General features: G+C 42.3%; 1 long non-coding RNA gene across 1 annotated transcript in view; it reads left to right on the top strand.

Annotated features, from left to right (window-relative positions):
* Window positions 1-1,595: 1,595 nt before the first annotated feature.
* The window catches only part of LOC105531068, a 44,182-nt gene continuing 31,626 nt past the window's right edge, over window positions 1,596-14,151 (top strand). Inside the window, exon 1 of the long non-coding RNA XR_001004733.1 lies at window positions 1,596-2,235. This is a non-coding gene — a long non-coding RNA (uncharacterized LOC105531068). The remainder of the gene's footprint in view (window positions 2,236-14,151) is intronic.

The raw sequence follows: 14,151 nt of genomic DNA on the forward strand, positions 1-14,151 counted from the left end.
AGTCACTCTTGATTTACTCTCTTCACTTTCCTTCTACCCCCAATGCACTCACACTTTTACAGACACATTTTTCTTGATCCAGAGAGTATTTGTAGGTGCATAACTTTTTTAGTATTGTCTTGACTTTCATTCTTTTCTAACTGATATTGGACTCTTTATCGTGAGATACAAAATGAATTTTTGAGAAACAACCATGTGAAAAATTCCTTAATTTTCTGTTCTGATGTCTTTGTTTTTCAAGCTTCATAGAAAGGCTTTAGTTGGTGTTTAAATGACAGTCCATGAAAATTCCTTATTAGATGACTCCAGACCAATTGTAAACCAATAACATAATTGTTTCCAAAAGGGAAAGTGGAAGTTGAGATCAGTTATATAGAGGGATTCATTTGAGTATTTATCTTTAAAATGGTTTATGAGAAGAAAGGGAGAAATGAACTGGGTGGAGGACAGAGGTAGAGAATCCAGTGAAAACATGTTTTTAAGATTAAAGCCATTTTTTCCACACTATTGTCTTGCCACAAGTGACAACATAGAGCAGGAGTCATGAAAGTGGATTACTGTCATTCTGGGCTATTGGAGGCCCAGAAAGCCCTGGCATTAATTCCTACAGAAAGGTAGAAAACCTAGTCAGTAACTAACGCTGTCTCCCACAGCGCCCTCACTGCCAAGTGTTCAGGCTCTCTCAGAGTTGATACAGACCTCAGTGGGGTCTAGGTGGCAGGGCTTCCCTTGTGAGAGGAAGTGGAAGCTGTCTGTGGAACTGAGAGGGAGGAAGCCAGGTGGCTGTAAGAGCAAGCCTGAGGGGATAGGGTGCTGTAATAGGAAGGCTGTGGCCACTAGTCCCTCACATGGCTGCAATTAGTGTGTCAAAGCTAGCTAATGATGAATCAAAAAGAGCCAAGAGTAGGACCTTCTGGGTGCTAAAGACTAACCTTTAGCTTGTTCCACTCCTCCCACTGGGCTCCCATCCTAGGTTTTCCAGGATTGGAGACCTTACTGGAGGAAAGGGTGAATATGTTAAGAAAACATGGCTAGCCCCTGTCCAGCATGTGCATACCGGTGTGGTCTTGCAGAGATGGAGAGAAACACCTTGTGATGAAAGAAGTCCTCAGTGATCTGTGTGTCTGGCTCATACAGTTGTGCACGGCCAACCAGAGAGTGGGGGAGAGGAAAGCCTCATTTTTTTTTTCAGTCACTCTATCTGGGGTTGCTTATCTCCTCTCCCCCAACCCTCCGCCTCACCCCATCAGGACCAAATAGAATTGAAACTTCATTGCCTTTGCCTGTACTGAGCCTAAAAACTCAGGGTTTGATAAGGTTACTGCACCAGTGATACAATTGTAGATTTTTAAAAGCCTCCTCAAAGAGACAGATGTTTGGGCTGATTAAGAATTGAGGAGGAAACCTGCAGCTGCACCAAGGAATAATCTATTGGACAAATATTTTAATAAAAAAATATGAAGAGATCAGCCCGACCTTGCAAGGTCTTCTGCTTTAAAAAAATCTTTATCAAACCCCTATTCTATGGCTTCAATAAACAGAACCCATTACCTCACGGCATCTTTTGTTGGCCCCATACAAGAGAGAACAAAATGGTTATTCAGGGGAACGCTTTCGATTTTTATTGTGGGTAGCCTGCACAAAGAGCCGTGTTATTGTATTTAAAAGAACCATCTGTAGCAGAAACAATGGCATCAAATTATCTTTGAATACCCACTGAAAAAAACATAAAGCTTTTTTTTTTATTCTTCTTCTGTACGGTGGGGGGATAGAGCAGTGTTAGGATAACTGACTTTTTTGTTGTTCTCTGGGTGCATTCTTCTCGCTCCCCCTCTCTCCCCCTCACCCTCTCTCTCTTCTCTCTCTCCCTCTCCCTCTCTCTCTCTCTCTCTCTTTTAAAAAATCAGCCATTTGGGGTTTTAAGCCATAAACGATTTTTCTTGTTGCAGGGGATTGCAGTGGCAAAGCTAGGCTAGGTCTTGGAAGCTGGTGTAAGGCGATGCGGGTGAAGGCAGGAGGCTGATGGAAAGACTGGGGGGAAGAAAAGCCGAAATGGATTCACGGTGCCTTGGATGAAGGACGAGAGGGGAACTGCAAGCTCCTTCAACTGGTTCTGTCCGGTGAGAAGTGATCAAGCTTGGGCTGACAAGAGGCTCAGGGAACCCTCACGTTCTTTCGCTTTTTTACCTGCCAATCAAACTGCTACAAGACAACACCCTGATCTGGCATGGACATGTAAGTAGCTCGCAACCCAACTTTGACATTCACTGCTAGCTCACTCCTCCCCCCACCTCACTTTCTTCCCCACTCATTCTGTTTTTCTTTCTTTCTTTTTTTTTTTTCTTTTGACCTTTAAAAGATCTGGAAATACACCCTGTGTGGAAGTCATTTAACACTGGTAGATTTAAGTCTGAAAGCGTTAACTTTTGGAATTAAATTCTAATTTAGAATTCTCTAACAAATGCAGAGATGAAATGACATTATTTTATTCTATTTTGGACGGTTTTGATACTGAACTTAATCAGTTGTCTTGCAAGGGTGTGTTTCTTTTTCTATGAAACTGAAGAAATAGATCTGTGAGCCCCCAGAAAGAAACCCATTAATGAAAAATTCAGGCTTCCATCTTAAAAATGTTAAACTCTAGCATTTCACCCCCACAAAGAACCTTTTCCAGACCAATGTTACTAAATGGAAAGAGTGATTTGATTCAAAAGGTACCTATCATTAAGGGGTTGCTACTACTTCAATCGGCGTCTTAACTATTTTGGTGGTGGTTAGGGGTAGGGGGAGGTTGCAAAACAAGAGGAAGGGGACATGGCGTTACCTCGTTTTTTATAAGAGATTGACATAGAGGGAGATAGAAATGCAAGGGGGCAGGATAAGCAGGAAATATTACCTGAGAGAAGGAATTACAGAGCATGGCGAAGCTGGAAGGTGGGAGGGTTTCTGCGGGAAGTCGTGCGAGGGGTGATGGGGCTTGCTCTTTGGCGCCCTCTAATGGCAACTTGAACCAATGTTTTACTTTCGTAATGCAGTACTGGGAAAAGCAGCTGGGTTTTTGTTATTGCTGTTGGTTTTTTTCCTCCGCAGACTTAGAAAGTAGAGAGTATTAGTGGAGTAAATTGATTGTTTTCAGCCTAGGAACTTATATATATGTCTTAAACTCACCAGTGTTTCCGCCTCAAACATCCCCTCCTCTCCCGAAATCTTGTTAGACTAATAGAGGAGGAAAGGCTAATGGCAAATTGACTTATGGAGGGTGGTCCACGCCCAATTAGCCATTGCGGGCGGGGAGAGGGGGTAGGATTCGATTCCTACCTGAACAGCATTCTGACTCTTCTAATATACTCGAGAGGTGTAGGGGGGTGGAGTAGGAAGGGATGATTTGGAAATTGCAGATTCTGACACGGGCTCATTATAATACAATTTTAGGGGGGCTCTTGGGAACCTCTGTTATTGCGACATGTGGTGGTCAGGGGGCTTTCCTTCCCGCCTTCTTTTTCTTTTTTCTTTTTCTTCATTCTTTCCTTCCTCTTCTTTTTTTTTTTTTTTTTATAATTTGGTAGATAAAGGTTAATCTTGGGCTGAATGATAGAGCTATGATTGACAAGAGAAAAGGTGTTGAGGGCAGGTCGCGCTGTCTTATTTACAGCCCACTGCTTGCTGTAGAGTCTTTGTTAGGACTGGAAAGCTAATTTAGTGCTGATCAAAAGCACCACAGAGTTAAAGGACTGGTAATGACTGCTAATTTCATTTCAGCCTCATGCATCCCCAACTGCTGTAATTAAAGATACGCTATTTAAATACAGGTGAAGGAGTTTTTTTTTTTGTTTTTCTTTTTTTTAGTTGGGAGGGGTGGGTGGATTACAATTTTATTTAGTTTTTTTTCTTATACGGTACTTGGGTGTTATGTAGTACCAAATTCGATTTTATTATTATTATTATTATTTAGAGCCGCTCCTTGTCATTTATACCTGGCTTTGCAGAATCGGAAGTGTGAAATGTGTCACTCACATAAAAGCCCCTGTTTAAAGAAAGGGTGGGGCGGGGGAGTGCAGAGGAGTAACTATTTAGGGGTGATTTAAATATTTAGGTCTCCTCTTTTTCTCCTTCAAATTAATAGAAAGGACTTCGATATAGTTAAAACTATTTGAAACTTGGGGCAAGGTTAACAGGCCAAAGGGATCAGTGTCAGCTTTTTAAGTACGTCTAAAAAGATCATGTGAACAGATGGAAAAATATATTTTTAATTAAATAATTGCCCCCACACTATAGCTGCAGTGTTGGCTCAGAAACCGTGTAATTTCTCATCCGATAGGAGTTTCTTTATGAGAACATCAAAGGATAAAAAGCTGTACATTTTCGTAGTTGGTTAAAATTGATAACCAGCCCCCCACGCGCGGGCGCGCGCACACACACACACACATACACACACGCACACACCGACACACACACACACACACATATACCCAAAAAAGAATTTAGCCTTTAATCTCTTTTTATCCACGAAGACTAAAGCACTGTACTCGACCCTGCGAGCGGCTCTCGCCTTCCGGGGCTGGAACCCGACTCAGATGTGAAGCGGCGCTGAGCCGCTGCGCAGGTTCGTGCCCAGCGCCCCCTGTTGGACACAGTAGGAGCTGCGCAGCGCCAGTCCCGGAAATCGCTAGAATCCTGCTCTGGGGTTAGAGAAAACTCTTTATTGCCCTCCAAAAAAGAAACGGGATGCGGAAACAAATTTTTATATCCTTGAAAGATAATATAATATTAACTCAATAAAAAAACTAAAGAGGCGACACTACAATTTTAATTCAATAAAAAATAAAGACTGTCCTATTCCTCCTCCTCACATCCCAGCCATCCCCCACCCGGTTTGGTTTTGTAACTCTTTGAAAGGTTCTGAGATGGTAAAACAGGTAAAGAAAAATGATGAAAAACAAAACATTTTTTCTGTAGCCGTGGAGAATCGAGCAAAGTATACTTCCTCCGTTTTGTCCACATTTCAAAAAATTAAACCGAAGATGCTGCTGATTACTGTTTTGACGTTGTCAGCAGCGTCTTGAATGCCCTCGGAGGTCCTGCAAATATTGTAACTGAGTCTTCAAGTAAACGAAATAACTTGCTTTTATGTATTTATTTCCAGAGTATAATTAAAAGACCAATCTCTTCTTTTGAGTGCTTCCCATCCCCCAAACCAATCCTAGTCAAACTTTTTTCTTCGAAGATACTGGCTAAGAAACACATACTGGCTAAGAAACAGGTGCCTGGTATCTTTTTTCTTTTAGCCGTAGGATTTCAGGGAAGGTGTGCCAATGGTAAGGAAGGTTTCTTTGAAATTCAGCATTTCGTTGACCAGGAATCCAAATTATCCTAGAGAAGGGGGAGTATTTTTACACTTCCAAAAACTACCTGTCTACATAATAAAGAGCTTTGCCTCTTTTTTTTTCTTCTTCTTTTTCTTCTTATTTTTTTGGTCAGCAAGTGAGGGCAAAAGTAGCCTTTGAATTATTTCAGAAAGAGAAACTGTAAAAATGGCACATCCTCTGAATTTAAAACAATAGGGAAATGTGGGTTTGCTTAATTGTTTAAAATCAAATAGAAATAATTACTGTGCTGAGTGAACAAGATGTTTTAATATTTACGTCTTCAGGGTTATAGTTATTGATTTTAACTTTTACTCTTAAGAAGTTTAGAGATCGCTTTTTTATAGTTTGCTTATCGATGGAAATCGGCTTAATTTTTCATAAAAAAGAATGGCTTTTTAAAATATTGAATACTATGGCTATGCAAGGTTTATAATACCTTTATGTTTATTACTCCCACTGCTCAAAATTAGCGAATTCGAGATAACATTTCAAGGGGAATTGCTGTTCAGTGCGATGAGAGATGACTTCTCCATCTGGTTGCAGAATTAGATCTCGGCTTAGGGTTTTTAGTAAATAGGTTCAGATGCAATGGCAGGAGAAGAATCAAGCCTTTTGATAAAATCTCTACCCCGAATTCTATCGAAATGACAGGCAAGCGGGATTCCAGCCACAGCACCCCCACTTTTTGCACTACCAAAGGGCTTGTCCCAATTACAGAAATAATTTAGTCGGTGCTAGTTTTGTGAACCCGCGCCAACCGGGTAAAGTAAGAAACGGTGCGCTGACAGCCGAGGTCCGAAGGCTGCGCAGTGGTTCCCGTGTGAGGTAGGGAGGCCAAAGCCAGCAAAATGTTGGAGGCGAAGCCAGAAAGGGAGTATATGCCTGCTATTCGGAAGTGATGTCGAACGTGCAATAGCAGAGTCCTGGAGATTTCCACCCCGTTCCGCACCCAGGGGTCCCAGCCTGTGGGGTAGCAGGCTGTAGGATGAAGGCAGGAGGGAGAAGCCGCACCTGGCTGCGGGCGGGTGGGCGTGCCAGGAGCGAGTGCCCAACTTTTCTGGGGCCCATGGCGAAAGCATAACCCCTGGTTGAGGAAAGAGAGCTAAACAAGTGGGTGGCCCAGGCCTGGGAATGCCACCCAGCTCTCCCGACGCAGTGTTATTTCAGTGTTATTTCCCAGGGGGACCCAGCACCTGCGCGAATCCCACGCCCCAAGGCCGCCAGCAGGAAGGCAGCCCCTCCATCTCTGAGGGCTGAGGAAGGGGCAGCGAGTGACTGATTCCTTAGTAGCAGGGAAAACCGCAGCGGCTGGCAACGGGCCGCGTTTCTCCGCGGCGGCAAAGCGCCCTTTAGGGGCGGGGCGGGCATTTTTGGTCTCCTGTCCCAGCGTCCAGGCCTGAGCCCGCGCGGGTTGGCTGGGCGCCCTGCTTTGTAAGTAACCAATCTTGCTGGATTCTGAGGACTATCCAGACGGATGGGCCCACTTAGCTTAGGCCCACTGAGTCCCTGCCAACTCCTCAGTCCCTTTTCCCCTTCATCCCTCACATCTTTCATGATGAACCCAGGAAAGAACCCGAACTCTGAAAAACAGTACATGTAGTTTGGAGTTTGATAGTTATTTGGATGTAGGGGACATGACTCTATTAATGCAGACTAAGATTCAAGGATGAGCTCTCATTTATTAAATTTGCTCTTTCACTCTGTTTTTAAACTCTGGAGATCTTTCAGTTTCGTTGCGCCAACCCTGTCAGACAAAGGCGCCAGGGAGAAAGCCCAGGCGGGCTTGAAGCAGTTGAGGTATAGACTGATACTCATCTCTCTATCACTCAGACGGGCAGATAAGCACTGCCAGACTGTGGGTCCTAATCCAGGGCCCAGCAGCTACGTGGGTTGCTGCAGGGTGTTGAAACCACAAGTACAACTTGACACCATTGAGCCCACGGTGCTTGTCAATAATCCGTGAATTAGGTGCAGAGATTGTCACTGTAGATCATAACAGTTTCTGAAGGACTCATTACAGCCTATCGTGTCAATGATCTTCAAATTAAGGAGGGGGGGTGGGGCGAGACGAAAAAGGAGTGGGGAGAGCCAGCAAAAAGGGAAGAAGGGTGGGAGGGAAGATAAAAGTCAGAGCCCCAGCTCCGAAGGAGCCTTTAAAGATTATCAGGCCAGCGATCTGAGAATTCCATTGGGATGGGTTTGGAAGCCCAACTCCATCTGAGCCGGGACTGGAAGAGGGGCGCTGGGGGCAAGCAGAAGTGGGCCCCTGGGAAGGCCGACTTCTCAGGCATTCTTTTGAGGCCAGAATAGCTTTTGGGAGAGGGTTCCAGATGTCAATGGGAGGCCTTGAGGATGCCAGCCCGCCCAGGATGGGTGTACACTTTGATTTAGAGCACTTTCCAGGGCCAGCCGCAGCTGCAAATCTTTGAAAAAAGTGGTAATAGTTTCATTTAGGGATGATGGTGATTGTAGGATGACTTTTTTTTCCAGTGGTTTGCTTTAACTTCTTTTCATGCCACAGGTGAAAACTTTCTTCCTTTTCCTCTGATAGTATTCCTGTCTGTCCCTCACATGTTACGTAGATCTAATTTCTTTCCCTAACTTGCTTTTTTGGGTGCCAAACACATCAGCCCTCTGAGATTTTATCACTTTTGTGGTTTGTATTGAGTCCAACTGTACTTCTGGAAAGGGAAGTTGTAGGTAACACAGTAGCAGTAAGGTCCATAAGATTCCAGAAGAAAGAAGACTAAATTCCATTTATGTGGTGTGGCAGGGGCCAAGCTAAGGGAAAGAGGTTTTCCCTGCTTGGTAAATTGTCCTTGCAGTGAAAGGGTAGCCCAGCCTGCACTGGAGTGTCATTTAATACTGGGTAGAGAAAGCTTAAGGAAAGTGTAGGTTTGTTTTTCCCACAAAAGTTGTAGTCACAACTAAACGAAGTAATCACAGTTGGAGAATTTAAAACAATTGGTTTTTCTCTAAAATTAGGGTAATAACCCTAGCCACTGGAAAAGTGGGATTCTAAGGAAGACCTTTTCCTTTGGTATGATTAATTGCATGAGATAGTGTGGTCAATCAAAGAGATATGTATTTAGACTCAAGCAATGATTTACAGGTATAAAAGGTCCAGTGGCTTTTTGGGCTACCTAGAGTTCCTACTGATCATTTTGCCTTTTAAAAAATTTTCTTCTCCTAATTTTAAAAATAAAAGTCATAGATTTAATGCAACTGAAAACCACTGGTGGCAGCTCTTTAGGTTTTCAGTTTATGTTTTTAAAAGGGAATTTATATTTAAAATAATTAAATCATTTAATGGTCACACTACATTTTCTCCTGGACAACAGCTGTAGTGCAGGGATAGAATCTTAACTTATGTTAAAATTGCTTGATAATTCAGAAATGGAAATGAAATTGTGAAATGTGAATTAATTTCTCCAGAAAATATTTGAGCTAGAATATAAGGATGTTCATATATAATACTGTAACATGATTGTTATATACAGCTTGAAAGATTATATACTACTTTTGTTGCTATAAAGTAAGGAGAAATATGTTTAGTTTTATAACTATTGCATTCTTTTCAAAATGTATTTATTTCATCAATGAGAATTAGATGAAAGAGAATGAGTAAAAAGGGAGCTGAATGCAAAGCTGTTCTGCATTCCTTAGGTTTCAAGGGTACTTACAGCTCTTGAGTGAAATTATTTGGTGAAATTGGGTCTGGACTGAAACAGCAATTGTTATCCCTTGTTCATTTGTTAAGTGTAATACCACTTCTGGAAATTAAAGGCAAGGTGCTGAAGGGACAGACAAGAAGAAAAAAATATGATTAAGCAATTTGAAATTGCCAGTGTACCATGCAGCCATATGCATATCTCTATCTTAGTAAATAGAAAGGGATGGAGATATATGTTTATTCTTTTTATCATCTAGAAACATTCATTATAGTTACTATCACTAATCCTTCACACTTCCAAAATCTGACAAGTTTGACATAGGAAAAAAATGGGGGAAATGTAGATGAAAGAGTTTCTATCATTTTGAAAATTGTGTTATAAAAATTAAGGTGTCTATCCCCTCTAGGAATTCCTATGAGGGATCCTTCACAGTCTAAAGGAAATGAAGTTTGACAACGGTACAATTCAGTTTTGAATTTTTGCTCTTACTTTCTATATCCTAACCTTTTCCAGCTTATTTCTTGTTGATTATTTTTGGAAAGTATGCAATGCTCTTTTAAGGGAAAAAATCCTCTAATGCACTTATTTACCTTCATTTATATGTGTTTGTTTCTGAAATGAAGAATCAGACTTTGGTCATTCTGGAAGTCATGTAGCATGCTCCAATTTGAAGTGACTGAGATCTTTTGTGACTTACAGAGGAGAAGGAAATGTTTTAAAAATTGGCTTATGCCAGTCTCCTTGCTCTGCAATTCTCAGTTTTCTTGTATTACAGGATAAATACAAATATCATCTCACCAAATTGTACCAGCATTGTCCTAAACATTTAAATTTTCCTTTATTTTTGGCCTTTAAAATTAGAAACTTTTCTCCAATTGCTGTACTTAGCGTTTTAGTTTTATTTTCCTCTCACTTACCAGACTACTGGTATGATCTCTCTCACTGCAGTATGATTGCTGCTATGGTCACTTTTAGAGGAGATTGTTAGAAGGTTAGGATTCGGAGGAAACATGACAAAAAAAGGAAGAAAAAAAAAACCCTTCATTTGGCCACATCTGGCTGCTAGTATATTTAACCAGTTCTAGAATTAGAAAACCTTTCTGTACATTTTCTTCTATTTTTCTCACTTTTTTTCCTTACGTAATGAAATTAAAACTTTTGGAGCCCACAGTTGACATTTTTCAGAAAATTGAGTTATCAAGGCAGTAATTATTTCACGGGGAGATAAAACTCTCATAGCCCTAACTGTCAAATAGGGCTCTTTTCAGATTTTAATTACAAAATAAAATTAGTCTGCTCTTCCTCAGAATGGTTTGTGAGTGGTTAAACAGAGCTTTCCCCCAATACTGGTGGTCGTCAAACTCTGCTAATTAGCAATGCTGAGAAATTCCAGTTAACAAGGACATTCTCCAAGACTCTGCAGGTTCCCTGCCGTTTGCCTTCATTTCCATAAGAAGATTAAGAGAGGAGGGGAACACACTCAAATGCAGATGCAGAAAAGAAGCGTTTTTTAACAAGCATCATAATAGTAAGATGCTTGGCTAGTTCTCACCTAATTACTGCAAGTTAAACCTCTATTTGACACTAAGAAGAAAAAATAAGTCTACAGTCCCCTATCTCCACAAAATTGTCAGTTGGTTTCAGATATAATACTTGAGGAGTGCTGGGGAGACTTTAGGAGAGAAAAAACAATGTGAAAGATTTTTAAATAAAATTGAGTTACACTTAACAGTTAAGGCCTTTTGGCTAGGGCCTATAATAGAACAAAATAAAATCAGAATATTCCAGTAGTTATGCATTCTTGTTCCTAACTAAAAGTATGCAGCTTTTTGTTGCCCATGGAAGGGAAGTATTATACTCCCTTTAGATTAAGCACTTTCAATTTTCATAAATTGTGCCAATAGCAACATTTTAGATTCTCAGAGGATGAAGCATCCTGTTCCAAGTCTTTTCTGATTGTCTAGTAGTCAATGGTATATTGTTGTTAGTACTGTAGCTGTCTATTACAAACCTAAAACAGTGTTGCTTCTGTCATCTATTGGAATTGTTATAGTTATTATATTTAGGGATCAGTGATGGTGCTGGAGTGAAATAGAGTGGGCAGTGATCTGATTTTTTAAAATGCATATGTTCTAAAAAATCTAATGAGAAAATGTTTCTGCTATCACCATCTTCTTTAATCTTATTTTCATAGCACATTATTATGCATAATCGCCAGCCACAGTTAGTTTATTGTCTCGATAAGTACAGCAGGCTTAATTAAAATAAAGCTGTAAATAAATGCAACCAATGATAACACAATTGTAATATATTTCCATAGCTTATTTATGTGATAAAAGCAATTAATAAAAGACCTAGCCAACCCCTTTAACCTTTTAAATACATTATTATAGAGTTCATGCACAAACACATGCATCTGAGAATGTGTAAAAGCTGTTATATATCCTCCCAAGGAAAAAAATTGTGCCTTGAGAGACAAGGTAGCAAGATTGAAAAGATGTGTGTCTATAACCATCTGTTATTAGTATTTATTTTAACAAATATACACCACCCTTATCCACACCAACTCCCTGGTTGTTTCTTCAAACAATTACCCACAAGCTTTTTAAAGTTTTTGAAATAATGCTATTAAGCAGACCGATGCATACACAATCATAAAATGAATGCTTGGTCTGCCCTTCGTGGCGTCTGGACAATCATAATTCATTCACACGTTGAATCTCATAATTTGTACCTATTTTTCCCCATGGTCTAACCTCCCACTTATCTCGAGGTTGTATGTATATTTCTAAGTTAGGCAAATTAAATCTGATTCTTATGATTTGGTTCCGCAGCTTATACGATATGTTAACTTTTCTTTTGTTTAGATTATGTATAATTAGTCTGATCTTCCATCCCCCTTTTTATTTTTATTTTTATTTTTTTACTTTAATTATTTTCAAACACCTTCTTTTAAAGGTAAAAGCAATAGTCTTGGAAAAGCGAATCTACCAGCAGGGGGCGCACCAGCCACATCCCTGAAACCAGCCGCGCTGAAAAGCCGGTGGCCGCCTTCTCTTCTCCAGATCTTCTCAACCTTTTCTCTTTCCTAATCTCCAGGTCCGTGTTTACCTTAATATTACACCTAGATTAAACAGAAAACAGTGCTTTATTTTGAAGAGCGCCGAATATGTATGCATTTTGAGAAACCCAGTCTCACCCTTTCCGGATACCCAGGAACTGAAGCAAGTCATAACTTAAGAGAGAAAAAGGAGAAACTTCGAGGGGCAGGAAGGTTGATTGGAAATAACTTAAGGAAAGTCTGCATAATTCTTTTTTTTTTTTACAACTTTTCTGAGTTTCCAGCGGGTATATTTAGTGTGAGTTTGACAGTAACAGGCTAGGAAGGGCAGAGATTGGAGAAGTTGGGGGTCGGGGGAGTGATTATGGAAGAAGGTTAGTAAGGAACAAAACAATGCACCGTTTTGTAAAGATAATAAATGGAACGTGGCTGGTAGATACTATTCAGTACATTTCCTTAGGGTGAGTAAGGGTAGACCAGGGGAGGAGGGGGCGGAGAGAGTGTTACAGAAGAAAGAAAATAAGTAACCCTGATGGTTTAAGCCCTTTATAAAAAAGAAATGGCATCAGGTTTTTCTGTTGTTTTTTTTTTTTTCTCTATTCCCCCCCCACCCCACCCTTTGTAGTCAAGTGCATTTTACCCACAAAGATCCCAACAAGAGAGTGGAAGGAAACTTAGACAAGGCTTTGTTTGACTCCGTGTAGCGACAACAAGAGAAACAAAACTACCTATTTGTAACGGACGTGCTGCCATTGCCCTCCGCATTGAGCGCCTACCTATTGAAATCTTTACGTCGGGACAATGGGAGAGCGGCTAAAATTACCCTCTTGGGTCCTGGGCGGGCAAGATTCCTGAGTCCCTACCCCCGCCTCCATCTCATCCTCCTCTAACCAGGGCATTGCTGGGCTCCCCCTTCCCCAGTCCCGGCCGCCTTCTCCCAGTGTGCGCTGCCTGCACCTGTGCCTGGAGAGCATCGACCCCGCCTCCCAAGACTTGAGCCCCTTTGCGGCGCAGCCCCAGCCTTGCGCGGCCTGGGCTTTGCAGCCACCACAGTGGAAATCGACGGGGGAAATGCCAGGGCTGGTTCTGCTCGAGTCCTGGGAACTCTGCGTGGGAGGGAGTTTGTGACTGCGTCCCAAAAGCCACCTCCGTACAGTGCCGTGGGATGCCAGGAAGTTGAAATCACCCTCCCCCATCGCCTGCACTTTTGAGCGCCCTTCCGTCTGTCTCTTTCCCCAGCCCCCATTTGAAACCCGCACGACCGAAACCCTTCTTTCAGGGAGGCATGGGATGGGAATGGGGAGTGGGGGGAGACAGTAGGAGCATCCCCTTTGCTACGGTTGAATGAAGACAGTCTAGTGGGAGATGTGGCTGGGGCTAAGAGGAAGAGCTGCAGTTTCCTGGGCCAAAGAGCTGAGTTGGACAGGGAGATGGCAGCTTACCAAGGCCTGCCGGTTCTCAGCTCTAGAGTCGGCCTCATGGTCCGAGCAGGATTTATTTTTAAGAACAGAGCAACGTTACGTGGAAGCAAGGAAGGTTTTGAGGACAGAGTTTGGGTCTCCTAACTGCTAGTCGGGACTGTGAGAAGGGAGTGAGAGAATGTTGGCACCTGTAAGGTAAGAGGGGAGAGCGGAAGAGCGCGGTACGGGAGCGGCACCAGAGGGGCTGGAGTTGACGGGGGGAGTGCTGTGGATGAGCAGGAGAACAATGACACACCAACTCCTGCACTGGCTGTTTCCAGAAATACGAGTTGGACAGCCGCCCTGAGCCACCCACTGTGCCCTGCCCCACCCCCGCACCTTAGCTGCTTCCCGCGTCCCATCCTCATTTCAGTACCCTGCACCAAAAAGTAAATCAATATTAAGTTTAAAGAAAAAAAAAAAAACCCACGTAGTCTTAGTGCTGTTTACCCACTTCCTTCGAAAAGGCGTGTGGTGTGACCTGTTGCTGCGAGAGGGGATACAAAGGTTTCTCAGTGGCTGGCAGGCTGGCTCTGGGAGCCTCCTCCCCCTCCTCGCCTGCCCCTTCCTCCCCCGGCCTCCCCCGCGCG

Source organism: Mandrillus leucophaeus, unplaced genomic scaffold (assembly GCF_000951045.1).
Source record: "Mandrillus leucophaeus isolate KB7577 unplaced genomic scaffold, Mleu.le_1.0 Scaffold860, whole genome shotgun sequence".
NCBI classification, from domain to species: domain Eukaryota; kingdom Metazoa; phylum Chordata; class Mammalia; order Primates; family Cercopithecidae; genus Mandrillus; species Mandrillus leucophaeus.